Source organism: Malaclemys terrapin, chromosome 11 (genome assembly GCF_027887155.1).
Source record: "Malaclemys terrapin pileata isolate rMalTer1 chromosome 11, rMalTer1.hap1, whole genome shotgun sequence".
Lineage (NCBI taxonomy): Eukaryota > Metazoa > Chordata > Testudines > Emydidae > Malaclemys > Malaclemys terrapin.
Window position 1 is genome coordinate 68845663 of NC_071515.1, and position 27867 is coordinate 68873529.

General features: G+C 42.3%; 1 protein-coding gene across 3 annotated transcripts in view; it reads left to right on the forward strand.

Moving 5' to 3' along the window:
- The window catches only part of MYLK (myosin light chain kinase), a 305994-nt gene that overhangs the window by 50881 nt on the left and 227246 nt on the right, over positions 1-27867 (forward strand). Inside the window, exon 1 of one of the 3 annotated variants that reach the window (XM_054044296.1) lies at positions 27065-27152. The exons of the other annotated variants lie outside the window; for them this stretch is intronic. The gene's annotated coding sequence lies outside the window, so the exon portion shown is untranslated. Of the gene's footprint in view, positions 1-27064; positions 27153-27867 lie in introns of those variants that run through there. 3 annotated transcript variants of the gene reach the window in all.

Sequence of the window (27867 nt, forward strand, 5' to 3'; positions counted from 1 at the left end):
GCATCATGCTTCACTTTGAGTGAAATCTATAATGGCGTGCTGGTTTTCACCGTTAAATGTGGTAAAAATGAAAAATTACACTAAGGAAAAGAGAAAATCCTAAGGAGACATATTAACAAGAAAATTGTCTGCCCTGCTAGGAGTTTGCAGCTGTAATCTACCTCACATTTTAAATCTCTTACTCAGGCTCCTATAGACTTAGTAATTTGGGTTTTAAAATTGCGCCATGCTGCTCCAGAGTCCTTACTGTAAGTTATATATTTTTATTATAGATTAATAAATTTTGACTATGAAATACTTTTAAAAGAGCAAGAACTTCCTGGTCAGTAAAATGTTTGAATCTGGAAACCTCAGTGTACTGGCAAACATGTGGCCAAAATTATGCTCTTGTCTGTTGCTAGGATACTGGCCTCTATATAGAACATATTTTTAAAATGACTTGGGGTGTAGGGAGAGAAAAAAGTAAACCCAAACAATATGCAAGCAAATCTTTAAATATTTAAGTTAACAGATGTATTTCTACTTGAGACACTTGAGAATTTTTTTTTTTTTTTTTTTTATTTTGGCTTCTAATGCTGAATCCAGGGTAGGTCTCGCTCTTTTTTTTTTTTTTTTTTTTTTTTTTTTAAACAAGCGCAAAAACATTTTCACTCTGTGGATGAATTGTGTAACTTCAAGCAGATGCCTCATTGTACATCTGCTTAGGTTTTATCAGACCTCCATTCCTGTGCCTTAATCTTGGTTTTAATGCTTCTGGCCTTGTTGCTTTTCATGCCTCTGTAATTCAAGATCTATCAATGTTTCTATTAAAGCATTTATTTTCTCTCATAATCCTGCCGAATGTTAAGCACCCCCAAATGCTTAGCACTTTACATGTTTCAGCCTGAAGGGCCCAGTCTGTGCTCTGTATCCCCTTTCCATAGTCTGAATCTGTTTAGTGTCTGTTTAGGCCCCAGTCTTGAAAACACGCATGCTTAACTTTGAGTTCAATTAAATGACTTCTGTGTAAAGTTCAGCATGTGCCTAAGTGTTTTCAGCATCAGAGCCCTGGACTGTAAACTTGTTGGGGCAGGGACTGTGGCCAGAATTTTCAAACCTGGGGGGGGGAGGGGCAAAGTTTTGCACCCATGTAGTCTGTGCGATTTTGCAAGTGCACAATACTTGCGGCTTCTATTGACTTCAGTGGGATTTTAAAAAATCACTTCAAAATTGAAAAGAGATTTTTAATCTTTTTTTTAAAAACAGTTTGCCCGTCTCTCAGTTTATAGAGGGATGGGGGGAATAACAGTTGGTTTCAGGGATTGAAAATCTTTTTATAAGAAAAAGAAGACATTAGAAAATCAGTGAAAACGTGTGGCTTTTCTGTGTCATTCCCCTGAGCCCCAAAGTAAAGTACCAGCTTAACTGCTATTAAATGTACCCTGCAAAGTGCATCCAACCACTGACAATCTTGATCTTGCTGGAGTAATAATATCTAGCTCTTGTATAACAACCAGGGCGGGTGCAAGGATGTTTTGCGCCCTAGGCGAAACTTCCACCTTGCACCCCTCTCCTCCCTCCCCGAGTCCTGTGGCAGCTCCCTGCCCCCCCTGCCCTGAGGCGCCCCCCCAGCGGCAGCTCCCCCTGGTCTGGGGAACCATGCGACAGCTCCCCACCCCAGCTCACCTCTGCTCCGCCTCCTCCCCAAGCACGCTGTCACCGCTCCACTTCTCCCACCTCCCAGGCTTGCGGCGCCAATCAGCTGTTTGGAGCCGCAAGCCTGGAAGGGAGAGAAGCAGAGTGGGGCGGCGTGCTGAGGGAAGGAGGCGGAGCAGAGGTGAGCTGGTGCGGGGAGTTCCCCTGCGTGCCGCCCCCCTCCCCTCCCTTACTTGCTGCAGGCAGCCCTCCCCACGCCCCCCTGCCCCAGCTCCCTCCACCTAAATGCCGACGACGACCGGGGCGGCCGAAGATCCGGTTGCCGCCGAAGGACCTGAAATGCCGCCCCCCCAAAATGCTAGTGCCCTAGGCGACTGCCTAGGTCACCTAATGGATTGCACTGGCGCTGATAACATACAAGCTGTCAGCTCAAGAACTGGTTTGGGGGTCACTTGGTTTCTATTTCCATGCACAAGGTGCAGGAGGTCCAGCACCAAATGAGTTAAAAGACAGACACTCCAAATTTAAGAGAAAATTTGTTAAAATACCCAGTGTAAAAAAGGTAATAGAAAAGAGCCCACAAAAATCCTCTACTAGTCTCTGAAAGATACCACAGAACCTTTCCTAAAGCAAGGTTTAAAAGCTGTTTAAAAATGCAGCAAGACACTAGAAAATTTATCACTAGAGCTGGTTGAAATGCGTGATGGAAAGAGGGATGGTTCAAGAAGCTTTTTTTATTGTTTTTTCAGAGAATATTTTCCTATAATCTCTGGTTACTGTAATAATAATATTTTCCACTTCTGTGTGTAAATGCCTTCCACCTGAGAATCTAAGAGAGCTTTAACTGATGAAGCCTGCCAAAAGGCCTGATCTAAAGCCCATTAAAGTCAATGGGAGTTTCTCCAGTGGACGGTGGATCAGGCCTCATGTCCTTGATAAGTAAGTAGGAACCATAGAGATGCTAAGTAAGGAGTTATGCCACTATGACCTTAGTTTTGGTTTTTGTACAACCTGTCTCAAACTCTAGGCACCTATCAAAATTAAAGGTCTTTCTATGCAAATTTAAAATCAGACATAATTACAGATCTTTTCATGTACCATCACTTAGCAGACCCACAATTAAATAAGAACACAAATAATAAAGCCCCAATACTGTAAACATATAACTGCATACTTAAACTTATGCATAAGCATAATCCCATTGAATGTGGCTAAAACTCTTTCTACACAAATTTTAGCTCAGTGAGGTTACTGCCGTGCATAAGAGTTTGCAGGATCTGGAACGAAGCAGTAAGTCGAAGTGAAACCTTGGTGAAGCTGCATCAGTGATGAAGATGGTGACAGAAACACCGAGATCTGATTCCCATTCTCCTGATGGAACTATTTGACCAAGGAGACTGTGATCTGGCCTGAGTTATACACGCCTTTGTCACCTTTTGTCTATACTACAGCAATGTGTTATAGCTGGACATGAAGCCAACAGCCCTTAATACCTCCAATTAGTACAGAACTCTGCATCACATCTCCTCAGCAACACAGGCTACCACACATACATCAAATCTGTTGTCCACTTTCTATGCAAACTCCCCATAGAATATTGAATCACGTTCAAGGGTGGAGTCTTTGATTTGAAGGTGCTCAGTGGGACTGGGCCCAGCATATCTAGATCTTCTATCACTCTGGGATGAGGACTGTGACCAACAACTCCACTCTCTGGGTACAATGAAACTTTCTGCCTAGTTCCTAAGACATAAGGCTAATGTTCACTTGTACAGGACACAGAACTTTCTAGGGGCCCCTCTGAGAGTTTGGAACAAACTCTCACTGGAGCTACGGACCATCACAAACCTCATCACCTTCTGTTCTAAGTGCAAGGATCACTTCTTTGAACTGCCTTCTCTAACATAAACACAGAGCAGTTGTATTAATTTAAAAATAAAATTAATTTTATTTAAAAAAAAAAACAAATCCAAACCTTACCAGAAGAAAACACTTCCCTGCACACACAATTCTCCCCATGGGAAGAAGGTGAGAAAGAGAATGAACCACACAGGACAGAAGTTAGTCATGATGCTTAAAACACTGCTGTATAGAATGGAATAGACCAAACTAGAAACAGTCACCACAGTTGAAAACAAATGATTCCACTGCTCTCCAGAGGCCAATCAAACAACAAAAATCTCCCTGCCCCCATTTTATTTCCCATCTTTCATGTATAGGTTGGCTTCCTGGGCCTAGAAAAACATGTGCCAGATGTATCCAGAAGGATGGCTCTTCTAGTTAGACTGCCTCCCCATGTTCTTTTCACTTCCTGTTTTAAGCTCTAGTGTAGTGTGGCTATACATGGTTGTCACGTTTGTCTTCGTGATTCTGAAATCCCTGTAATATATAGCACATACTCATGTACCCGGTCAATTATTATTTCATTTACAACAGCACCATTGGCATCCCTGGGGTTACTCCAGATTTACATAAATGTAACAGCAATAGCTGGCCTACCGTCTGTAAAGCTCTCTGTGAATGTAAAGGCATAATAAACAAGTATGTTAATATTTAATGAGAAATTAAATAATAGAGCCTTTTAAAAATTAAAAACTCCGGAAGACATTCACACAGCAGCTATCATCCGACTGTTGCTTATGTGGCATATAGGGAAGCTGGAACCTGATGAGCACAGGGAGTCTGATGTCTTTTCCATGCCTACTCCTTGCTTAATTCATTTTACAAGCTTCTAAGATTCTGTGCTGCTGTTCTCCAGCTAACAGATGTTTGGAATGTCTTTTGGAACTGTGAGGAATCCGTTCAAGTGTGTTACAGCTTTGTATATATTTCTTCCTTAGTTTGCTGCAGCACCAGATAATAAAAATGATTCAACAGTAAGATTTCTGTCCCAGTTTAACATAGGATTATTTTATTGTCAAGCCCAGAAGCCAAAGACCTTTGCATGAGGCAGTGAATGAAGCTGCTGGGTAATGTCTCTCTCTGAATCTTCCCATATATTAAAATACAGATTCAACTGATTATTCCATTTTGCATCTGGAGACTGCAAAACTTGTGTGCTGGTTGTGATGCTGCTAACACTGAATTGCAGCTCTGCTTTGAAAAGTGACTAGGTAAAAAGGGCTATTACTTTCTTACTCAACAGATCTGCTTCCTGTCTGCTCAGAGTCCCATCTCTTGTCTCAAATGATTAAAATAAAGTTGCACTGCTTTTTACTCCTGTTAGCCCTGCAGAGCCAGCCCAACCAAGAGGGAACTCCTTTGCAGTCACCTATGATACTTTACGAACAATAACTAAGCCTCGCAACATCCCAGGGGTGTGGGGAAAGTACTATTATCCCTCCTTTAGAATGGGGAAGGGAGGGAGAAACTGAGGCAGAGAAAGGTCAAGTGACTTTGAGCTCCCTTTTCCTTTGGATGCAAGATGATAAAATAGCAAGGCTGATCTCCTGACGTGTTACCCTCCAGCGCACTGTAATATTGCTGAGTGTTGATACTTCCATTACCAAATGAATGTGACTAAGCTATTTTCCTTTCTTGCTTCTAAATCCTTTTGATCATTAGATCCACATGGTTGAATGCAAGTGGAATTAATATCACTCAAGGCCTTCCAGGCTTCTTCAATTTAGTGTCTCTTTTCCTTCATATGTATTCAATATAGGAGCCTCCTGTTGAACTGAAAACAAATACAGTGCATTTGTCTGCTTAATTCATTTTACAAGCTTCTAAGATTCTGTGCTGCTGTTCTCCAGCTAACAGATGTTACGAAAGCAGCATAAGATTAGATCGATTTTCTGTGGCTTTATGTGGCTCAGGAGCAGAGAAATCACTTGCTGAATCGGGCCAATAACTGTTAAGATCAGAAGTAACTGTTGTGACTAGAGGAGCGAGAATCTCAACAGTTTCACTTTCCACAGGCTCTGCATGGATTTGTCTTATCCCACTTCGCCTTGATGTGGGTTTGTGCTCGTCTTGGGTTTCAAGTTCAGACAAAAGCCAAAACTGGGAGCAAAACTTGCTGTGGTTTGGGATGGGAACAGTAACTGAAATTCTTGGAAATGTTTGCCAACCTCAGCAAAACTGGCCCAAATTTTGGATTTATAATGAACCCTTTAAATTGGACAACTTTCTAATTGGTTCTGATTTTGGTATAAGAGTTTCTAATTGTGATATCTAAAGCGTACAGCGTTTCATATTATTAGATTTTCTCTCCATTCCGTGTGATGATCCTTGTCCTTGAATAGCTGTGGTAGATCCAAAAGAGTGCCATTCCCAGATGGTTCATCCCGGCAGAGGAGCAGCAATCTCCTTGAAGTGAACAGCTCGTGATTATTTTAATCAATGGATTAGGTAATGGTCCTGGGAAAAAGCTAAGCTTGTCCATTGACCTAAAAAGCCAGTTCTCAAACTGAGTGATGTAGTATGTCCTAGTGTGTTTGATCTTCACTGCTGCTGTCCCATCAGGGATTTGAACTGATAGGAGAGTCTTCAAATGTTAATTTTCCTGCAAAATTCTGCAAATTTTATTTGTCAATAAATAAATGTGGAAGCTCCGGCATGGCAGTAGGGAGACCATGGCACTGGCTGCACAGAGGTGGGAAATCACCCTGCAGCCCCCTTCCCCACTCCGGGACATGGACTTGGAGGTGAGGCTGCACCTGATCCTGACACAACGCAAGAGCTGGGCCTGCCCCTCACAACAGGCACACCAGGTGTGGCCAGACAGGCTCAGCTTGGCGGGACCCAAGTGTGGAGGGGCTTAGAGTGGGGGGGATCCAGGTGTGTGGGGGGCAATCTCAGTATGGGTGGCCCCATGAGTCATTTTTCTGTATGGAAGCAAAGAAATCTGTGCGGGACACCCCAGGAGTGAAAGCAGCAGTAAATATCTTTGTAAGATGCACTCTAGTTCTACAGTCCCATCCTAGTGCAGCTCTGTTGTTTTCCTGAATGTCAAAGCAGCTGCTTACCTCTGGGCTTAAGACAGTATAGGACTTAAGACAGTATAGCAAATCTGTTGCTCTTGCTGACGTCCGGAGTTCCATTATGACTAATGGCACTGGTCATATAAGTAGTGACTTAAATCACTTAAGAATGTGATTAAAAGTTGCAGATTCAGGCCTCTGATACTAATTATATGGAACCTATTTGATCTGATGGCTTAATGAAAAAATGAGTAAATGAAATGAATTCCATCTGAGATGAATAAGTGCTATTGTCCCTGTTTTTCGCATGGGAATACTGACGCACAGAGAGGGTAAGTGACTTGAATCAGAAATTGAATCAGAATCAGAAATAAAACCCAAAGTCCTGACTGAGTCTCTAGCTGTAATTACTAGACCATATATGGATTTTGTCTAGATTGCTCTGTTTGGGGGTTATCTACTAATGCAATGGAAAAAATGCTTTGCAATGTCTCTCTGTTTGGAAGCAGGGCCCATAGCATTTAATCTAGAGAGAAACCTCCGTGACAACGCTATCTCTGGTTTCAGATAACTTGGCAATTCACAATATGACTGATGCCTTAGAGGCAGAAATTGTCCATTGTCCAGTACCTGTCTGAGCAGATTTCTGGATTCTGGGTTTCCTGCCTGATTAGATATGGAATAACTAGTGCGAGCTCACTGATTCAAATACTTCTCAGAAATGCGGAACAATGGTTCATGATTAATGGCTTTGTATTGAGCTGCCAAAACAGGCCTGCTAGCTGAGAATCTGGTAGTGTAAATCAGAGTGGTCCCATTGACTTCATTGGAGCTGAGGATTTGACTCATCGCCTTTTGGGCCGCCCCCTATTAACCCATGCAACATGAGGGTTGAAAAAGTGTCATTTGCCTGCAGTTGGCCTGGCTCCTCTGTCTTTTCTTTTTATTTAAAGAAAACTAAATCTGGAGCATTGTAAACCCACCCCGGACCGATAGCTGTTTGATCATGATTTAAAGACTGCCCATCGAATGCGCCAGGTACAAAATAAATCACTGTTCTGCTGCTCAACATGCAAGGTACATCTTGCAAAAGCCACCTCAAATGCTATGTGATGCTCCAAGAATGTTGCAAAGCTCCATTGGACTCCATAGACTGCTGGAATGTGCTCAGCAGTAATGCAAATGGTGGAGAGCACAAAAATGGCTAAATAACCCAGAAACTAGCGGGTAAGCTCTGCTGAAAGTCGTAATGGAATTAGCGCTAGGGTCAGGGAAAGGGTGAGAGCGAAAGGATAGGGTAAAGCTGGGAATGCGGAACTTCTGTAGGGTTTTACAGTTCAGAATATTCAAGTTTCAACTTTCCATCATGTTTTGGAATGCCAATGTTTTCTTGGCAAACTGCCTTTGAATACATGCATGCTTTGGTCCTCTATGTGGGTGGGCGTTAGATCTGTGCACAACTTGGTGCTGTCTGTTCACAGTGGGGATTCACACCCACAAAGTCTCATTTTGTTTTCGGAGTTCACATAAGTGCCTCCCCAAGTGCCTGAGATGATTGATTTTTGATTTGTTTCCACCCACAACAATAGTAGTAATAGTTCACACTTCGATAGCGCCTTCAGTGCATGATCTCAAAGCTCGGGCTAATATCAAAACCATGTGAAACTATGGCATTTCACAGGGCCAAAACACAACATTAAGACTTGGGAGATTTGGTTTCTATTCTCAGCTCTGCCACAGACTCATTTGGATCCAAAGTTTCAAACTTTGGTACCAAAGATTAGGCATTCAGGGCAGGTTTTCACTAAAGAACTACAGCGGCACAGCTGAACCGGTGTAGATGCACCGATGAAGTGCTTTAGTGAAGACCCTACTACGCTACTAGGAGAGCTTCTCCCATCAGCATAATTAATCCACCTCTGCAAGAGGCAGTCGCGATGTTGGTGGGAAAAGCTCTCCCGTTGACATAGTGCTGTCTACACCAGGGGTTAAGTTGGTATAACTGTCGCTCAGGGGTGTGGATTTTTCACATCCCTGAGAGATGTAGTTATACCGATGATTGTAGACCTGGCCTCAGATGAGGCCTTCTGTACCCTAGGAAAAGTGGAAGCCATAGTTGGTGCAGCTCCACGAGAGATAACAAGCGTTGTGATGAATCCACTGAGCAGCAAAATAGGTCAGCAGAGGGCAGCATGCTGCTCTTTTCCTCTGGCTGAGGAGGGGATTAAGTTGGCAACAGGGAAAGATTCTGTGGTAGTTGGGAGAAGTGGGTCACCAAGCAGGGTGTCTGTGGCCCTGTGTTGAAGGCAGTTGGAGCGCATATTGAGGCCCATAGAGCCTTAGTCGCTGAAGCCCCAACAAAGCTTGTATGAGCCATGGGGTAGCTGGTGTGTTACCAGGGGCTGTGTCAGGCAAGGGCTGATAACATGGCATGCTGGAGACTCCATGACAGACTTGACAGTTACAGTGAAAACGGGACCCTGTGTGCTTTTACCATCATGTTGCCTTATCCTGTGCTGAGCAGATCTGGGGGAGACAGTGGTGAAAACACCCGAGCTTTGTCAACACTAGTCTCCACCATTTCTACCAGCAGAGATGTATCAATGCACAATACAGATAAGGCCTTAGTGTCCTGGCTTTCAGAGGTAGGTAGAGGACCAATAGGGAATCCCTGAGAGAGAAGCATTTGCTGATATTTGTCTTATTTCTATACTGATTTAGAATCATAAAGGGATTGCCTTTGTTACCCTCCTTCTCCTTTGCTTTCTCCCTTCATGCCTGAAGTCTGGAGAGAAAGGACTTGATTTTGAAAGACACCTCAGCCAGGCTCTATTTGATACAAATTAGACAACTGATTTGTGGGCATAATAGTGTACCTAGACATTTGGTTTCCTCTAAGAAATATTTGTGCCCACAAATTCATCCAACAATTATTTTGCACATGTAAACTTGGAGGCTCCTTCTCAAACTTGGGCCTAAGCATTCCAAGGTCATCAGACTTGGATGTTAACCACATGAGGTAGAAATATCCTAGGAATTTCCTCAGCAAAACTAGAGTACATTTTTGTGGAAACCTCTTCAGTGTATTCATTTTATTTCTTCCTTATTGATTCTGGATATTGGTTAACCTGCTGTGTGCCTTTTATTATAACCTGAAGCAAATGTTGGTCTTCAAGAAATCTCCCCACAAAGGAATGAGCTCTTCTTTTGCAAACCTGAGCCAAGTCTTCTTTTCCAAGTGCTGCCTCTCTATTTTTTGCAGCTCTATTGGGACATGAAACCAGTTTCCTACTTTTTTTTTCTTCCCTCCTTTCTGGTGTGAGTCCCAGATTGGCTGTGTGGTGATTTTGTCTGAAGTCAGATGTTCATGTTTTTCAGATTTCTCATTCCAGTTTGAAATTTGCTATGAAAATATTTTGGGGCTACTGTGAGATTTTTCAGGTTGTTCCTGGGACCAGAGATCAAACTCTTTTTGGAGTGGGGGAAAAATAGATATGCATTTTATGGACTTTCCAAACCTCAAGGTGGTGTTGCACGTTTTCTAAGCACTTTAGTACAAAGTTATTGATAATAACTTAATGTTTCTGCATTTCCTTTTGACATTTTCAGGTTAATTAAGGGCCTTCTGCTCATGGTGTTCTGTTAGGATTGGGCTTCATGTAATTATTTAGTTAGGGATAGTGGCTAAGACTTTCAAATATGAATGTTGGGTGTTTCCATTCTTGGGTGTCCAACTTTTGAGACATTTTGGAAGGGCTTGAATTTCAGAGTGTGCTGAGCACCCACTCTCTGAAAACCAGGCTTCTCTAAAGTGTCTGAAGTTGGGCCCCCAAAATCATTAGCCACTTTTGAAAGTCTTGTATGGTACAAATAGATACTTGTTCCCTGTATCTTGCCTTTTTGGGATTTGACACCCTGAAAAAGAGGAGAGGAACATCAATCCAGTTATATCAGTGCAAACCCCTTATATTCGTAATACACAAACTGATTTAAAGACCACTTTTATCTGTTTAGCCTAATGCAGTGTAAGAACACTTTTAAGGCGCCATGAGTCTGTACTAGGAGTTTACCCCAGTGTAGCTAGAGTGATTTTTAAACTACTTATTTTAGCTACATGGATGCACATCTGATGTAGACAAGCCCTTAGTTCATTCAGACATGCTGAGAGAAACGAGAGGGTTGGAAGCACGGAGGGTCTCCCCTGTGCAAATTAAAAGAATATGATCAATGTATGACATTTTTTGACCACCTGTTGTTACATGGAACACCCAAAATTGCTGTCACTGAGATTAGAAGATAAAATACTTGTGTGTGATTCAGTCTAACAGCATTTTGCATATAGTAATTTCCTTCATGTAGTCACTTTTCTCTGTTGTTTGTGAGGGTCTTTCCTGCAGCCACAGAAATAAAAACACTTAAATAATTTTTCTATTTTACAACACTTTTTTTTGTCGGGCATTCAGAGGCAGGTGTAGGACCTGAAACAACTTTTACCTCATTGTTTGGAAAACTGACTTGATTTCAAGTTGACAGGTATCCCTGTAAGGGATCTGGTTTGGAAATACTATGCAGAGTTTTAAGTGACAGCTGTAAGGCTTTAATTGAGATGCTATCTTATTCCAGACACATTTGTAGAGACTGACAATCATTGGCTGGGGAATCATAATGTTTAGGGCATAGAATTATACTGGGAAGTGCTTGTAAACAAAGAGCAAAAGTGGGATATAGATCCCAGTTCATCTTCGTTGAAGTCAATGGGAGTTTTTACACTGACTTGGGAGTTGAATTGAACCAATAGTGAGCTATTCAGCTCATATATCCAACAGTAGAATACAGTCCAGCTGCAGGAGCAGTTTGCTGATATCGAGGTTAATTAGTGTTCGACCCTCATCCCAAACTGGTTACTGGAATAAATTTTGATAGGAGGATGCTAAATTCTAGCACAAAGAAACAGAGTAGTAGGTTTCTCCACTAGGAAATTTAAGCAGTTGACTGACAAAAGCTAATTTAAAGAGACTTTAATAATTAACATAATTGTCCTTCAAGGTGAAACCCTTTCTAGGAGATTGTTGGAAGCACCAGGCAGTGTATTGGGGAATCAAGTAGGAGGTGGGGGAAGGTTGGAGGAGCAGTTTTCAGGTGTAGATTTTCAAAGTTGCAAAGCGTTGTAAGGTGCCTAATTGCCACTGAAAATCAATAGGATTTTAGCACCTAACTCAGATATGTGGCTGTGAAAATCTCCCCCAGATGTTTTATAATCCCAGACGCCAACAATCACAGTTTTAATTTTCTTCAAATGTTGTACATTTTATTCACATCTGTGCAAACAAATGGGCAATTGGCTTCTTTCTGACCTGCCCACTTTCAATATTGGCGTCCAGAATGGTTTGTCTGGATCATGTGTAAAGGGGAAGCCAATTCATGCTGGCAGTTTGACCAACAGACAGATGGTGAGTCACTTTGCTGTGGAAAAATTAAAAAATGTTGTATAAACAATGAAGCCAAAAAGAATCAGACAGTTTCTTCACCGTGCCTGGCACTGAGTGGGGAGCACCAGGCCACCAGCTGCTGAAGGAGTTTCTGTGAATGCTGGTTAAACCTTGGTTATTTATTCTTAGATGAGAGAGTAAAAGAAAATAACCTAAAATCCAATAATGTAAGTGGTCCGTGAGACTTACCAGAGGAACCTAGATGCCCAGCATATTTGAAAACTAGTTGCCCCTTGACTGTCTTGACTCTGTGCCCCATTGTCCTGTCCCCAACTGTCTCCTCCTATCTGCCCTCCGTTTGTTGTCCCTGTGTGAGTAAAATTTCTAATTTATTTTCTGTACCCTCCTGTTGTCCACAGTCATCCTCTGCTGTTTCTCCTCTTACTCACATTTCCTTCCTGCCCCACATTGGCTTCCCATCCTCTTACCCCACTTCTTTATCCTCTTCTCACCATAGGTTCTCTCTATCTGACGATGACTTGAAACTGTAGTTGTTTCTTCCCATTGCCAGTAGGGGGAGCAGGATTGGGAGCTACTGATGGGAAAGATAAAGGGATGTCATGTGATGGCTAGGTTTTGCTCAGGAACCTTTGACAGTCCTCTTTTGAGGACTAGAGACAGAAGGTCCCCAACACTAGAACTCTGTTCATTTTGGTCAGTGTTACAGGTTGTTATGCTGGGCGGGTCTGATGCAAATTTCCTTTTTCTAGCCAAGCCATTGGTATAGCTAAAGGACTGTCTTATCTATTTTATGCTCATTACAGGGTATATCTGATGTGCTCAGTTGCCAGAATGATAGTGTCATCAGGTAGACCCACCCGGACACCTTCTTGTGGCAGGTTTCAGCATGACCTATGTGCCTGCCTCAGTTTTCCTTTGGAATTCACCTATAAAAAAGGAATATTGTCTTAGTGGCGAATTCAAACCAGTTTATTAATGTAAAGTGCCATAGTCCACAGATCCCTCGTTGTAAAAAACAGTTTCTCTGAAATGCCCCAAGTAAAACAAGACTACAACACAGCAGCTCTTTCAGAGGTTGCCATTCCCAGGTCATCAACCCAAGAGTCATTAACCATTCTGTCACAGTTCCTTTAACTCCTTTTCCAGGGTCCCACTCTCCAGGCCTCCTACCTGAGAGTTCCAAGACACACTTCTCTCCCATGATTCTTCTCTGATAGCCCCAAATCAGGTCTCCTGTGGCATAACTCCACCACAGTGCCCCACTCAACCAGGCCTCCCTGCTTCTGACTCCTACCCCTGCTCCTAGGATCCAACCTACAGTAACAACCCTCTTGTTTCAGGCTCAACTTCTGTTAACCAGGCTAGGTCTTCTCCCTTCTCCCTAAAGGTCTCTGCATGAGTTTTCCTGGAATTCAGCACGTGTTCTCCAACTCTGGCCATTCCTCACAATCAATTTTTTGCTCTTCCCAATGGCTATCTGTATCAGCTCTCCTCTGCTGCCGCTTCTCCCTGGATCTCTCCTTTCCTCCTCAGGCAGCTCTCACCTGCCCTTCTCACCTACTTAGACAAGTTAGACATCTTCAGTTCATTAGGGCCTGATGAAATACATCCTAGAATACTCAAGGAGCTGACTTAGGAGATATCTGAGTCATTAGCGATTATCTTCAAAAACTTATGGAAGACAGGAGAGATTCCAGAGGACCGGAAGAGGGCAAATATAGTGCCAAATTATAAAAAGGGGAATAAGGACAACCCAGGGAATTGCAGACCAGTCAGCTTAACTTCTGTACCTGGAAAAGTAATGTAACAAATAGTCAAGTAATCAATTTGCAAACATCTAGAAGATAATAAGGTGATAAGTAACAGTCAGCATGGATTTGTCAAGAATAAATGATGCCAAACCAACCTAATCGCTTTCTTTGACAAGGTAACAAGTCTTGTGGATAGGGGGGAAGTGGTAGATGTGGTATATCTTGGCTTTAGTAAAGTTTTTGACACTGTCTTGCATGATCTTCTCATAAACAAACTAGGGAAATACAACCTAGATGGAGCTACTACAAGGTGGGTGCATAGCTGATTGGAAAACCATTCCCCAAGAGTAGTTATCAGTGGTCCACAGTCAAGCTGGAAGAGCATATCACAGTCAAGCTGAAAGGGATGATACCACGCTCGGAGGGGTTGCAAGTGCTTTGGAGATTAGGATTAAACTGGACAAACTGGAGAAACAGTCTGAAGTAAATAGGATGAAATTCAATAAGGACAAATGCAAAGTACTCCACTTAGGAAGGAACAATCACGTGCGTACAAAATGGGAAATGACTGCTTAGGAAGGAGTACTGCAGAAAGGGAACTGGGGGTTATCGTGGATCATAAGCTAAATATGAGTCAACAGTGTAACATTGTTGCAAAAAAAGCAAACGTAATTCTGGGATGTATTAGCAGGAGTGTTGTAAGCAAGACGCAATAAGTAATTCTTCCGCATTACTCTGCTCTGATAAGGGCTCAGCTGGAATACTGTGTTCAGTTCTGGGTGCCACATTTCAGGAAAATGTGGACAAATTGGAGAAAATCCAGAGAAGAGCAACAAAAATAATGAAAGATCTAGAAAACATGATCTGTGAGGAAAAATTGAAAAAACTGGTTTTGTTTAGAGAAGAGAAAACTGAGGGGGGACACAACAGCTTTCAAGTACATAAAATGTTGTTACAAGGAGGAGGGAGAAAAAAATATTGTTCTCTTTAATCTCTGAGGATAGGACAAGAAGAAATGGGCTGAAATTGCAGCAAGGGCAGTTCAGGTTGGACATTAGGAAAACATCTTAGCTGTCAGGGTGGCTAAGCCCTGGAACAAATTGCCTAGGGAGGTTGTGGAATCTCCATCATTAGAGATTTTTAAGAGCAGGTTGGACAAACACCTGTCCGGAATGGTCTAGTATCTATTTATTACTTAATCCAGCTTTGAGTGCAGAGGACTGAAGTAGATGACCCTTCAAGATCCCTTCCAGTCCTACACTTCTATGATTCTTAGTCTCTAAGGTGCCACAAGTACTCCTGTTCTCTCTCTCTGGCAGCTCTGACTCATCAGGCCTCTGTCCCCTCAAGGGCCATGGCCTGTTCATTCCCTCTGGGGCACCTGGCATTGGTCACTGTCAGAAGACAGGATACTGGGCTAGATGGACCTTTGGTCTGACCCAGTATGGCCATTCTTCTGTTCTTAAGGGCCACCCAGATGCCTTCTTTTAAGCCCAGCTGGAGTGAGCTGATGAGTTACAGTGCATTGGCTTCTTCTCTCTTAAAGGGACAGTGTTGCCCTATGACACATGGGTGTACCAAAACAAATAGACTAGAGATGTTCTGAGGAGGAAGAATTTGGATCTGGATTTGACTTTTTCTAGGGGCTCAGCCTTTGGGGTTTAGGCTGAATCAAAGCTAAAGTTTAGGTTCAGATTTGGTGGCGCTTGGAATCTTACAACCAATTTCTCTCTTAAATTTTCACCATCACAGGCTCAAATCTCATGTTAGATTTCAGCATCATCCAAACCTGGAACAGGAAAATAGATCCTTCCCAGACTTGCAGTACATCAGTAAGGGCCGGCTTGGAGCTGGGGAATCAAATCCAACCACCTTCCTCCTCATCCCAGCCACATGGAAGTTCTAAGGGAATCAGAGTCAGTGTTCCAGTTTTGGCTCTTTTTAAAATAGACCTGATTGGAAATAGATGTCAAAATCATGCACTATATGCACATATATAGAATGTTGTTGAGTAAGTCAGGTCCTGTGTGAGTTGCTGCAAACCACTAGTTTACAAACACAATGGTAAGTTATGTAAACCAGCTTTTTAATGCAGTAAAATATTTGACTGTATCAGAATGTGAAAGAGCAAATGTTTTAAAGGCACAGATTTGTTTGTGTATGTGTCAGTCCCACCACTTTCCTACAGCCTGAAGTGAAACCTGTGTCGAGTTGTTTGTGGCAATGGATGCTTTGTGAGCTTGGGTCTAAACAGGATTAGAAGAATGCCTCCAGTCTCCCTCATTATGGCAAAGCACTGACATTGTTAATGTCTTGTGTGTTATATATTGGCGTTCTGTGTGGCTTTTCATATGTTGGATGTTGCCTTTCCATACTTCAGTCTGTGTTCTCTGCAGGGTAATGCTCTTCCTCCTGACCTAGACCTGGTGTACTCTGTCTGTGGGAGTCTATATTCCAAATTTAATACATTGTATTGTAAGCAGTCAGATGACTTGGCTTTGTCTGATCCCTAAAGAAAAGGTAAATCCAGGCAGGAAAAGGAAACAAGTGATTTATCTTCTCCAGACAAGAGTAGGTAAATAGTTACAAGCTCACATTTAACGGTTTGAAAATTGGTTTAAATTGGTGCTATTCGGATTGTGGCTCTTTGGGGTGGCACTTCTGAAGCCTTCAGGTTGAAAGGAGCTTCTTACACTTTGCCTAGTCTCAGGCAGAAAAAAATAGACCATGAGGGAAGTGCCCTGCTTCCTGAGACACCTGCAGGATTATGGACGGGGTTGAGACAATCAACCAGAGGCCAATTTGCCCTCTTACCAATGGTTGATTTATGCCTTAGAGCATGAGAGTTCATATCCTTAATAAATGTTTCTTAGCTAAAATAGCTATGAAAGTTCTTATCATGTCTCTTTGAATCCTACTAATCGCTTGGCCTCAACAGTGTCTTGTGGCAATGAGTTCTGCAGATTGCTTATTCACTGTTTTTAAAAAAAATTCTTTGACTGTTAAAAGGTGATTCACAATTACATAAACACCTGCCAGGATACAAGACATTGTAGATCTAGCTTGTAATCTCTTCAGACAGGGACTGTTTCGGTATATTTTATAGCTCCTGGCATGCTGTCAGCGTTTGACAAAGAATAAATTATCACTGTTTGCCCTGGAGTAGGTAATGCATATCTGGTTTGCATACATGTGCACAATTGTGCCCAGGAAAAATACACTGGCAATATGAGCTTATGGACTTTTGTGCGAACAGATAATGAGATTGCATAGAATGCAAGTCAGTGCCAAATTCAGCCCTATACAACACAGCTCTTCACAAAGTACCAGTGGCTCTCTTTAAATCAAGAGCATAATTCCTTTTGTCTTAAATATTCACAGCGTAACCGCAAACCTGGTGACATTTACTCAGGTCCCAGTCCGTCTCACATAGAAGACAGTCGGGGCCTTTCCAATGATTTGCTGGCATTTACAGACCTGAGCCCCTTTGTGGGTTGCAAATGAACTGTATAAAACTTGTGGCTTTTTTCCCAAAACTGGCAGGAACTTGGCAGACTTGAACTCTGTTTCCCTTTGAGTCTCTTGGCTGTCTTTGAAATCAAAACTTGAAGCAGGTACAAATCCCAGGCCAATTGTAACCAAAGAAAACATTTCCTTGACCCACCTTTTGTGAAGCATTATAGTCCTAGTAGTTTGGAAGTGGGCAATCGGAATCGATCACTTGCAGCAGAACCAAGAAAAGACACTGATGGTTTGTAGTCACTTTGTGAAACATGGAAACTAAAGTTAATCTGTATCCAGAGTTTGAAGAGAAAATCTGTTCAGCTGTTCAGATAAGAAATTGCAAACAACATAAATTCAGCATTCCAGAATGTATCCCTACCTCCTTTATCACCCTCACATATCTAAATCCATGAGTTCATCTGAACAAAAGGAGGAGGTTTAGTAACATATCCTGTCTTTTCCTTGATAAAATGCATCTTGTCACATTAGTGGTCCGAATTCAAAGACGTGCAAGAGGCCTTATGATAATGGTATCTCTGAGCCACAATGCAGTCTGCTATCCTAAATCTAATTTATGGCTTTACTGGAAACATCTGGATTAGACTTCATTTTGTTTAGGGTGTAAGTCTCTGTTCTAGCATTTTAACCCTCTGCCTCAAAGGATATATCTAGCTATATCCTGGATCAGCAATGCTTGTATTGGGGCTTCTGGCTGGGACAACTTGTGCTGTTCTGAGGGCTGAAAGATCAATGACCTTCTGAGGATGTTAGGTAGTGCTAATCTTAGTTTGTGCTAATCTTTTCTGCCATACACAGTCTAAAATCTGGTAATGTAGGTTTTGTTACAATAAATGATTTGCGGATCAGATAAGGGTACCACTAGGCACATTCTTCCTCCGATTCTTTCTCTCCGTTCCTTCTTGCAGTATATCATAAGGGGAATTGTAGCATATAATCCCAGGAAAGGCAACCCTCCTAAAAATGATTTAGCATAGGAAGCTGAGTAACATGGGAGGCAGCAATCAGAATCAGACTCCATGGCTGTTTACAGTTTTCCTGCCTTATCAACTGGATGCCTTGTTGGCACAGCTTGTTAAAACTGAAGTAGGTCATTAAAGACAATCAGAACTTCCATCATATTTGTTTTCAACAGTTCAAAAATCCTCAAGCAGCTTCTTATCTAAACTTGCCTTTTAAGCTTAATATTCAGTTTGTTATTAAGGTGATGCAGAAGAGGTGTAATGTTTGTATTTTAAATTGTATAGATTGCTTAGATCAAAAGGTAAAGCAAGAACAATTGGAGCTAAAGGAAGCCTAGAATATATTTCTTGGCAGCATAGTCTAGAGAGTTAGGCATGGAACTGGGGCCAGGAACTCCTGAGTTCCAATATTCAGTCTCGCTGGGCAACCTTGGGCAAGTCATTAATCTCTCTGTATCTATCTTTCGCAGGTGTAAAATGGGAGAAATATGTGGGGCTTGGAAAAATTGTTCCACACCTACTGGCTGCAGGATTAAATCTACTTGTCAGGGTGGAAAAATACACTGGCCGTTATGCACCCCTGCAATTTGAAGGATAGCATGTATATTTATGGAAATAAAGGGTAAAGATCAAACTAAAAAATTTACCAGAAGAAACTAAAATCCCATTTCTTTTTCAAGGAGTCCATTTACAATGGTAGTCTCCTTATAATTTATTATTTTGAGCTTTTCATGTACATCTGCTGATTTTATTAGGAGGTGATGTTAGATTTGAATGGGCAGAGTATATTTTCTTTTGAGGGGATTTAGGCTTGTGTTTTGGGAGATGAGCATGTTGAAAACTGGGCTAATAATGGCAAGCTGGCTTCAATGTTAACTATGGAGTGGCTACCACTACTCCATAATGAGAGCTTGTTTCTACAGAAAGTGATGGAAGTTGACAGGTAATTGAAGCTCTTATTTGCCACGTGTGGGTGAGTGGATTTTTTCTAAGCCCTGCTGACTTAACCACCTTAGAGGGCTAGTGTGGTGATTCTATGCCTAAAGAACACATTCTGAAGTAGTATAACACTATTATAACAAAGAAGCTAGGATGTATGTGTACTATGTCCTTCTATGGATAGAATCAGAACAGCTTATCCGAGACTGCAGTGGCTCTGTATGGCTAATACAGCTAAGGAAGGTTCTTCTTTGCTCGAATGGTAGAGTCCAGCGAGGATCCTTGTTCTGTCCCCACTACCACCACAATACTCTGAGTGGCCATGGTGTATAGCATAATGACAGCAAAGAAGTTTCTAGAAGATTTTAATTTAAAGTATTTCTTGGTTTCTGTCCAAAGGTTACAAGCTGACATCTTGCATCAGCTAATAAATGTAAATTGTACACAGACACTCTATGACCTGACTAGAGCTGTGAGACACGCAGCAGATTTCATTCATAATGGGGTCATTGTAAGCCTTTTGTCCACTGTTATTCCCAGACTCTTTACACTCCTTGATATTTGCTTCTTAAAAAAAACCAAAACTCAAAGTAATTCAAGCAAAATGGCTGATTTTTTTTCATCCAGGTGAAACCAAGAGAATTATACCTGTTCCCAGCTAAATCCATAAATCTTGCGAGGGTAGTTCAAATGTGATCAGTTTGTGAGTGTTGCTGGAAAGTCTTGGCAAACCTGGCCTGACTTTCAGGTTAGTAACAAAATCCAAAACCAGTTCTGTTTGGATTTGGTTTTCTTAGAAATGACTATAGAAGGGTGGTTCTTTGCTGCTCTTAGATTTATCTAGTGATGCATCTGACTAGACTGCGGAGCCACCAAATACATGTAGATGTACCCCTTTCTCTTCAATAGGGCTTTCTCCTAGTTTCCCCTCTGTGTTTTAGGACTATATTTTCTAATCAAGTAGCCATCCTCCTATCCTATGCAGATATATTAATGGTTTCCCCCTCATTAACAAGAGTCAGTGGAGACGAAAGAACCTGCCATACTGGATAAACTTGTGATTTGAAACTTACATGTATATTGAATAGGCTCAGCCTGATGACTTGGCAGTAGCAAGCTGGACCTTAGTTCCTGCATAGGAGATTATGGTGTGAGTCCGAGAGGCTTCCTTCTTGATTCAATCGGTATTGGGGTGGGGATACCCTGTAGAGCTGAGAAGAGGATGTTAAGAGTGCCTAGAATGGGCCTATAACTAAGGCTCCATGTTTGTCACGGAAGTCACAGATTCCGTGATTTCTGCAGCAGCCTGGTGCGTCTGGCCCAGGACCTGCCTGGGCAGCCCCCAGGCCAGGTGCACTGGCTGCTGCTGGGGTAGTCTCAGGGCCTCCCTGCCCCCCAGCAGCAGGAGTTTGGGGGGAAGCTCAGGGCTGGGGATTGGCGTGTGGGGTGGTGCTTACATGGGGGGAGGCTCCCTGGATGGGCGACAGGAACTCCGCACCCTCAGTTCCTAGATCCACGTGATGCCTCTGCCCACAGGCACCTCCTCACCCCCCCCCCCCCCGCAGCTCCCATTGGCTGCGGTTCCCAGCCAATGGGAGCTGCAGAACCAGGTCTTGGGGTGGTGTCGCAGCTTCCCAGGAGCTAGATAGGGTGCCTGCAACAGCCCCTAGCCCCCCCCAGCCCGCGGAGCACAGGTGGCACCCCCCGTCCCCAGCACCCGAGGCACCACCTGTGGCACCCGAGCTGCCGTCCCCAGCACCTGTGGTGCCACCAGGGCCACCGCCCCCCCAAGTTTTAGACAGGGGTATATAGTAAAAATCATGGACAGGTCACAGGCCGTGAATATTTGTTTACTGTCCGTGACCTGTCCATGCCTTTTACTAAAAATACCCATTACTAAAACATAGACTTACCTATAATTAGCAGGAAATGTTACTGTTGAAGCCTGACACATGCTGCATGACTGTGAAAGAAGCAGCTCTTTCTCCTCCCTGACCCCCTTCTGAGGGGGATAGAGAGGGAAAGTGCAGTGTTAATTTATGTGCATTGTGAGGAGTGCTCTTTTACTCTTCTGTTCTGCTCAGCCACACAAGACAAACGCCAGTCAAATCTATGGAGTATGCAAGAGCCCCATGTTGAGTTTCTCTATGCGGACAGATTCCTCTTTAGAGATTTCTAAAGGTTGAGTTTGGGATTAAGAACAACTTCACCCAGGTACACCAGCCATGGACAATCAGTCAAGTGTGTTGCTTTTTTGTTTTTTTAAATCAAAATTTTAGTAACCTTTTCCAACATGGTTGGGTGGTTAGAGTACAAAATTATATGTCAGGAAAACAGCTTCTTATAATCTAAGATCTGATGTTGATCCTTGGGCAAGTCACTTAGCAGCTTCGTACTTCAGTTTCCACATCTGTAAGTAGCTTATTCACTGCACATGCCTACTTCTGTGTATCTTGGGTACTTCTGGCGCCCATTACTAAAGTGTCTGAGCACCTCAGTCACTTTTTCAGTAACCCTGAAGAGTAGGAAGGTTCCCCATTTGGGGAACTGAGACACAGAGAGACAAAGTGAGTTATCCAGTGTCACATAGGAACTCTGTAGTGGAACAGGGAATTGAACCCAGGTCAGCTCCCTAAACACTCAACTGTCCTTCCTCTCACAGAGGTGCTGTGAGTCATAGTCCATTAATGTGTGTATAAGGCTTTAAGATACTCAGCTGGAAGGTGCTATTTAAATGCTAAGTACTGCTATTATTAAAGCAGTTTATGGGGCTTAGGTTAGGTGAGCTCTAAGGCTTGAAGCCAGGACCTTGGCTGCAAATCTGAGCTTGTGCGTGGAAGACTTGTATCATGCTGTTATCTGCTTGTATTGACTTATCCTAGCCCTACATACATTACAAGGCTGTAAGTGGGGCTCTTGGCAGTGGAAGCCACTGTAGGATCCTGAACCATGGGCCTCTAAATGTTTCAACGAGGTTCCTGACTGCCACATGCACCTGAGATTTGCAACTATAGATTTGATCTGTTGTGAACTGTCTGAGAGCATATGGACAGGAGATGAGTGAAGCAAACATTCTGGATACTCTCAACAGCTGTGCAAAATTGACCTGGAACATCCAGTGTATAATCTAATCTATCAATAGTGTCCTCCAGGGTTTCTATATCATGTTCGTCATTGTACCTTCTTGATATGCATCCGAAGAAGTGGGCTGTAGTCCACGAAAGCTTATGCTCTAATAAATTTGTTAGTCTCTAAGGTGCCACAAGTACTCCTGTTCTTCATTGTACCTTCTGGACAACACTGAGAAATTGTTTCCTTATTTGCAGAAATTAGTTAGCAGAGTGTGTTGTTGTACTCTATATATTAGAGATGGACTTGGACCACACCCCAGAGCCAGGTAATCACCTAGATTTTGAGGAAGTCTGGCCCCATATCTGATTTTTGTGGCTCATGCATGTTTCTGTAAGAAATTCAACTGCAAGCAGCCTCCTGCATCCAAATGTCCTATTTGTGTTTGTAGAGCATATGAAGCCTTCAGATATAAGGTGCAAATTAAGTGCAAAGGATTATTGGTGAAAATGAAAAGTCTGAGGAATGGGAGAACACACCAGTCACCCTAAGAAATGCTGGCTTTGTGTGTTACAAGAATCCTTCAGTCCCTATATAAGGACTGAGAAATTATTAGAGGTTTGGGCCTGAAGTTTGGCTGATCATAGAGTTAGCTGTCAGTGGTGAAATTGAGACCAGATCCAGGTTGTAATTCCAAAGATTTCCACAAATTGAGATGTTTGGATTGAGCTCTGGAAATTATACAGACCTGTGAAGGGAATTCTATAATGTGTCAATAGGGGTGTCCCGTCATTTAGTACACTGAAAACCTTTCAATAGAAGCCTCTTCTTTTTTCTATATATTGTTTATGAACTAGAACCATAACACATGCTTGTGATTGAGTTTGAATCCCACTACAGTCCTATAGGAAAGCATGTTGGAATCTTAAAGAAAAGCCCGCCTTGTATTCTGTTTGCCAGCTGGGTTTCCCTCTGGCTTCAATTTGCTACTATAAAATAACTCTTAGGTACAGATACCACATAGAGCCTGCCCAGTGCACTTCACATTCACTTGCTCATTTTTCTTCTAAAATAACAGCTGCGAAGAAACTGGATTTACTGCTTCCTAATCTGATGTTTCAGATTAAACATTCAAGGATGTTCTGAATCTTCAGAGGCTGCTGCATTCTTTTAAAATATATTTCAGCCTTTTTGTAAACGTGTACTTTTAACGTGCAATTTTTTTTCAAAATTGTTATTTTTTTCAATTGTTAAAATAGTTATTTTATGCAGAATGGTTGTATATAGCAATTAAATAATATATATATATATATGCATATCTCCCTGTATGTGTGCTCATTTTGTATGTCTTTCCCTTCCTCTGAACCCCTGTGTAGTTACTCTAGCAATAAATAATTAAAGCCTCAATCCTGTAGAGTCTTATGCCCATGCTTAAATTACAAGCTGTCAGTAGTCCCAATGAAGTCACCAGGGCTACTCACTTCATGGAAAGTTAAACGTTGCATAAATCTTTGTAGGAGTGAAGGTTAAGAGTGTCCTAAAAAAGTAGCATTGTTAACAAATTGGGGGAGGTTGCAGGCAGTGGCTGATAGTGGTTGAAACTGAAAATACTTATGAAAAATACATGTCCTCAATAGTTGTTTAATGTTGAGAGGGACAAATGGAAGGATCTGTCCACAGGAAATGACTTTCTTTGCCTTAGTATCTGTTATAAAGCCTGTGTCCTTAGTAACTCATCAAACCAGTGCTTTAAGTAAATTGTCCATTAAAGTCTCTCATGAGTCGCAACCTGTATTCTAATAAACCTGTCTCAAAACTGAATGTAGATTAGTTTGCATCATCTTGGTTCCTGCTGGTGCACATTGTCAGAGAAATTCCTCATGCAGCCATGTGGTGGCAGAACAGAGTGTTGTTCCTGTATCTAGCTTGGGGGGGGGCAAACTTTTTGGCCTGAGGGCCACATTGGGGTTGCAAAACTGGATGGAGGGCCGGGTAGGGAAGGCTGTGCCCCCCCAAACAGCCTGGCCCCCGCCCCCTATCCACCCGCTCCCACTTCCCACTCCAACTACCCCCCTCGGAATTCCCGACCCATCCAACCCCCCCTGCTCCTCCCTGCTCCCTGGCCGGGAGCTCAGGGGCCGGGCAGGACGGTCCTGTGGGCCAGATGTGGCCCGTGGGCCGTAGTTTGCCCACCTCTGATCTAGATAAAAGCTTGTGTTACAATATTAATTCAAATGGGATAAAGATGCAAGTTTTATTGAATAGAGGGTTAGATTTCCAGTGCTGCCACTGACCTGTTGTGTGAAGATGGGGAACACATTTCACGTCTCTGTGCCTTCCTTCCCAAGCCCATACAATGAGGATAATGATGCTTATCTACTTTTGTAGAATGCTATAAGATCTGTGGGTGAACAGCTCTACCTAAGAGTTAAATGTTGTTAGTTTATGAAGTGTGTTTTCCCTCCTAGAGCTTGGTTGTCTTTATTTAGAGACATTTCTGTAGCAGTCAGCCCTGGATTTGGAACACTTAACAAAAAATAATGAAATTAAGTCTCACAACATGCCTGGGAAGTAGGTAAATAGACTTATCCCCATTTTATAGATGCTCACGGAGTTGAAGTGACTTGCCAAAGGTTATCTAGGAAGTATGTCACAGAGCCAGGAATCAAACATACATCTGATTAGCAGAGGGATGCTGCATGGAACAGGTGTGCTAAGAAGGGATTTGGGAGAGGAAAGGATGAATGTTTAGCTTTCCAGAGGAGGAAGGGAGCAATTTTTCACTCTCAAAAGGTTCCTAATTACTGCCACCTACGGTGCCTGGTATTTGACACAATACTTCTGTGCTGCTTCATAGATATCTTCTTTGAACTGGCAGCGTTTCAGTGGGTGATGGCACTTAGTAGAACATTGTTGCTTTTTAATTACACTTGGAGGCTGCAGTGGTATTCTCTTAACATGAGAAACCAAAGCAGTTTATAGCGTCATTCTGCTCTCTCTCCTATACACAAGTAGAGTTCTCACTGATGTGAAGGGCCATGGGACGCTTGTTGACTGTAGAATCCAAGGTGACAATTCACTGGATTCTAGGAAAGGACTTAATTCTGGGAAGACATGGTCCTTTTAGAAAAACATTTGGGACCCATCTTGTAATCTGCATTGAGTTTCTGCGCACTCATTTGTGTGAGGGGGACACAAACTGTATTTGCACATTTGTTTGGGCAGATAGGCAAGTACAGTTTGTGGGACCACATCCAGGGTTTTGCACACATAGTGTTGCCCAAAAATTAAGCTTACAAAATCTTTGTATCAAAGGCTTGGGCATTCAAATTTGGCATCTCATTTTGTTCCCCCTGGAGTGAATGACAGTGCTATAGAACTTCACTGGGAAAAGGATCGGACCCTTGGAGGTCAGGTTAAAGACCTCTTGGAAATCTGATCCTCCAGAGTCTGGATTGTTGGATAGGGCTTTTTCTTCCTGACTTTGCCTAATTTGGGTTCCTAAATTATACCTGTAAAATATTTACACTTACTTGCACAGATGGGTATTTTTTGTGTGTAAACAGCTGGTCATGGGCAAAATTGCCACTTTACAATCTGCTCTTTGCAGGCAGCCATGTATAGTTGTGCTGCTGTAAAAAGTAAATCTAACTCAGACTTCCAATCGGCCTTCCAGGCTCCCCATTGCTCCAGGGCAGAAGGAAACAGTACTGGACCCCTACCCAAAACAGCACGCATCTCCCAATGGGCTGGCACAGGTACTCTTCCAGGGTATTGGAGGCATGAACCAAGGCTCTATCCTGTTACTACCTCCTCCACCCACCTCCTCATAAGGAGAAGGTAGTAACTGTATGGATCCAACTTCCCCTTGTGCTGCTTCTAGTAGCCTGAGTAAGGGAGTCACTTATGCCCTCCTTACGCCTTTGGAGGTTGCATAGGACTAGACCATCACAAGCCATAAGGATGTAAGTACTTGCTTGTGCAGTGTAGTGGGTTTTGTGTGTACACTTGCAGAATTGTGTGTGCAGAGGAAAAGTTGTCAGTGCATCTTAGTCTTCAGGATAAAGCTAGGATCTGAAAGAAAAAGGTGTGCTAAAATTGGTTTTGTTGGGTAAGGGATCCATACAGCCTGCATAGCCAGCCCTTGCAAATGGAAAGGCACTCTAAAATACTGAATTATTAAACATAGTGGGCCAAATTCAACTCTAGTGGCACTCCACTGAATTCAGTGAAGGTAGAGAATGAATTTAGAGGATGTATTTTGAAAGACAGACTCACTGTTTTTTGTTTTGTTTTGTTTTTTTTGTAACGTGGTTTTATTTTATTTTATTTTTTAAACGAGAAGTAGCTTATTGTGAATTTATGGCCATCTTTGTACCTTTCACTCAGTGTATGGTACTTACACGTCCCTTCTGCCCCCCACTCCCCATCTGAGCACCTTACCGTCTTTAATGTAGTTATCCTTGTGTGGTAGGGAAGTATCATCCCCATTTTACAGTTGGGGGACTGAGGCACAGAAAGAGGCTTACCTAAGGTGACACACAGGCAGTCATTCGTAAAGCAGGGAATTGAACTAGGTCACAGGCAAATGTTCTAACCACTGGACTAATCCTCTCACTCCACTCCTTAAGGGACTCGATAAAAATTCTATGCAGATTTCAGCAGTGGTGGTTCAAAGGTTTCTGAGGGCACCCAGGTTAAAATAACAGAATAGCTGGACCCAGTAAAATGTTGTGCCTAAAGTGTGGAGTTGCAACATCAGTGAGTGAAGTCAATTTGCAGGCTCTGATTCCCCCTCTCTTTCATATGCACACCCTCCCTCTCTCATTTCACTTCTGACTCAGAGGACGGATTTGGGAAAAGAAAATTAGCGTAATTCAATGGCTATGTAGGAAGCTGTTGGTAAGTATTTACTTATATAAAATATGTAGAAGAGAGAGACTACTGGCTGGATTTCTTAGCATTTGCTTTTCTCGGTTTATTTTTCTAAGCAGAATATTGAGTGACAGAGATTTGTTCCCGGCAGAAAATGCTTGAAACACATTCGTCCACCTTGGTATTAAAGTGATTACAGTGCACACTGTGAGAATTTGTAAGGATTTGTATGCTTTTTAGAAAGGATTAAGAATAAAAAAATCTAGACTAGAAATGCTGTCTAGCTGTATCATTGCACTACACACCAAAGTTTCTATGCTGGTTTATTTTTGTATTCTATAGTATATATTGCACTTTTTGTTTCAGCAGGTTTTGTTTTAAAGACTGTAATCTAGCTGTGAAAGCCAGGTGAATTGAATTGGTTACAATCCATCTAGAACCCCTGGAATCCTATTTAGTAGCAAACTTACTATACTTTTAAGAAAGAGATATTGGGGATAATCTGCCATTCTAGAATGTTGCTTAAATAAAAGGATAAATAAAATCATATCATCAGAGCATTCAAGGATCTCGATAGCATTTGTTCAGACTCGTTCTGCCTGCCAAATTCTAATATTGGGCAAGTTGATGTGGTCTCTGATTGTGTTTGTGTAAACGCATCATGGAAATGCTATTTTCAGAGCAATTCCAAGAACACCTTCAGTGTGAAATTATTTTGGGGGGAACTTCATCATTTATTTGC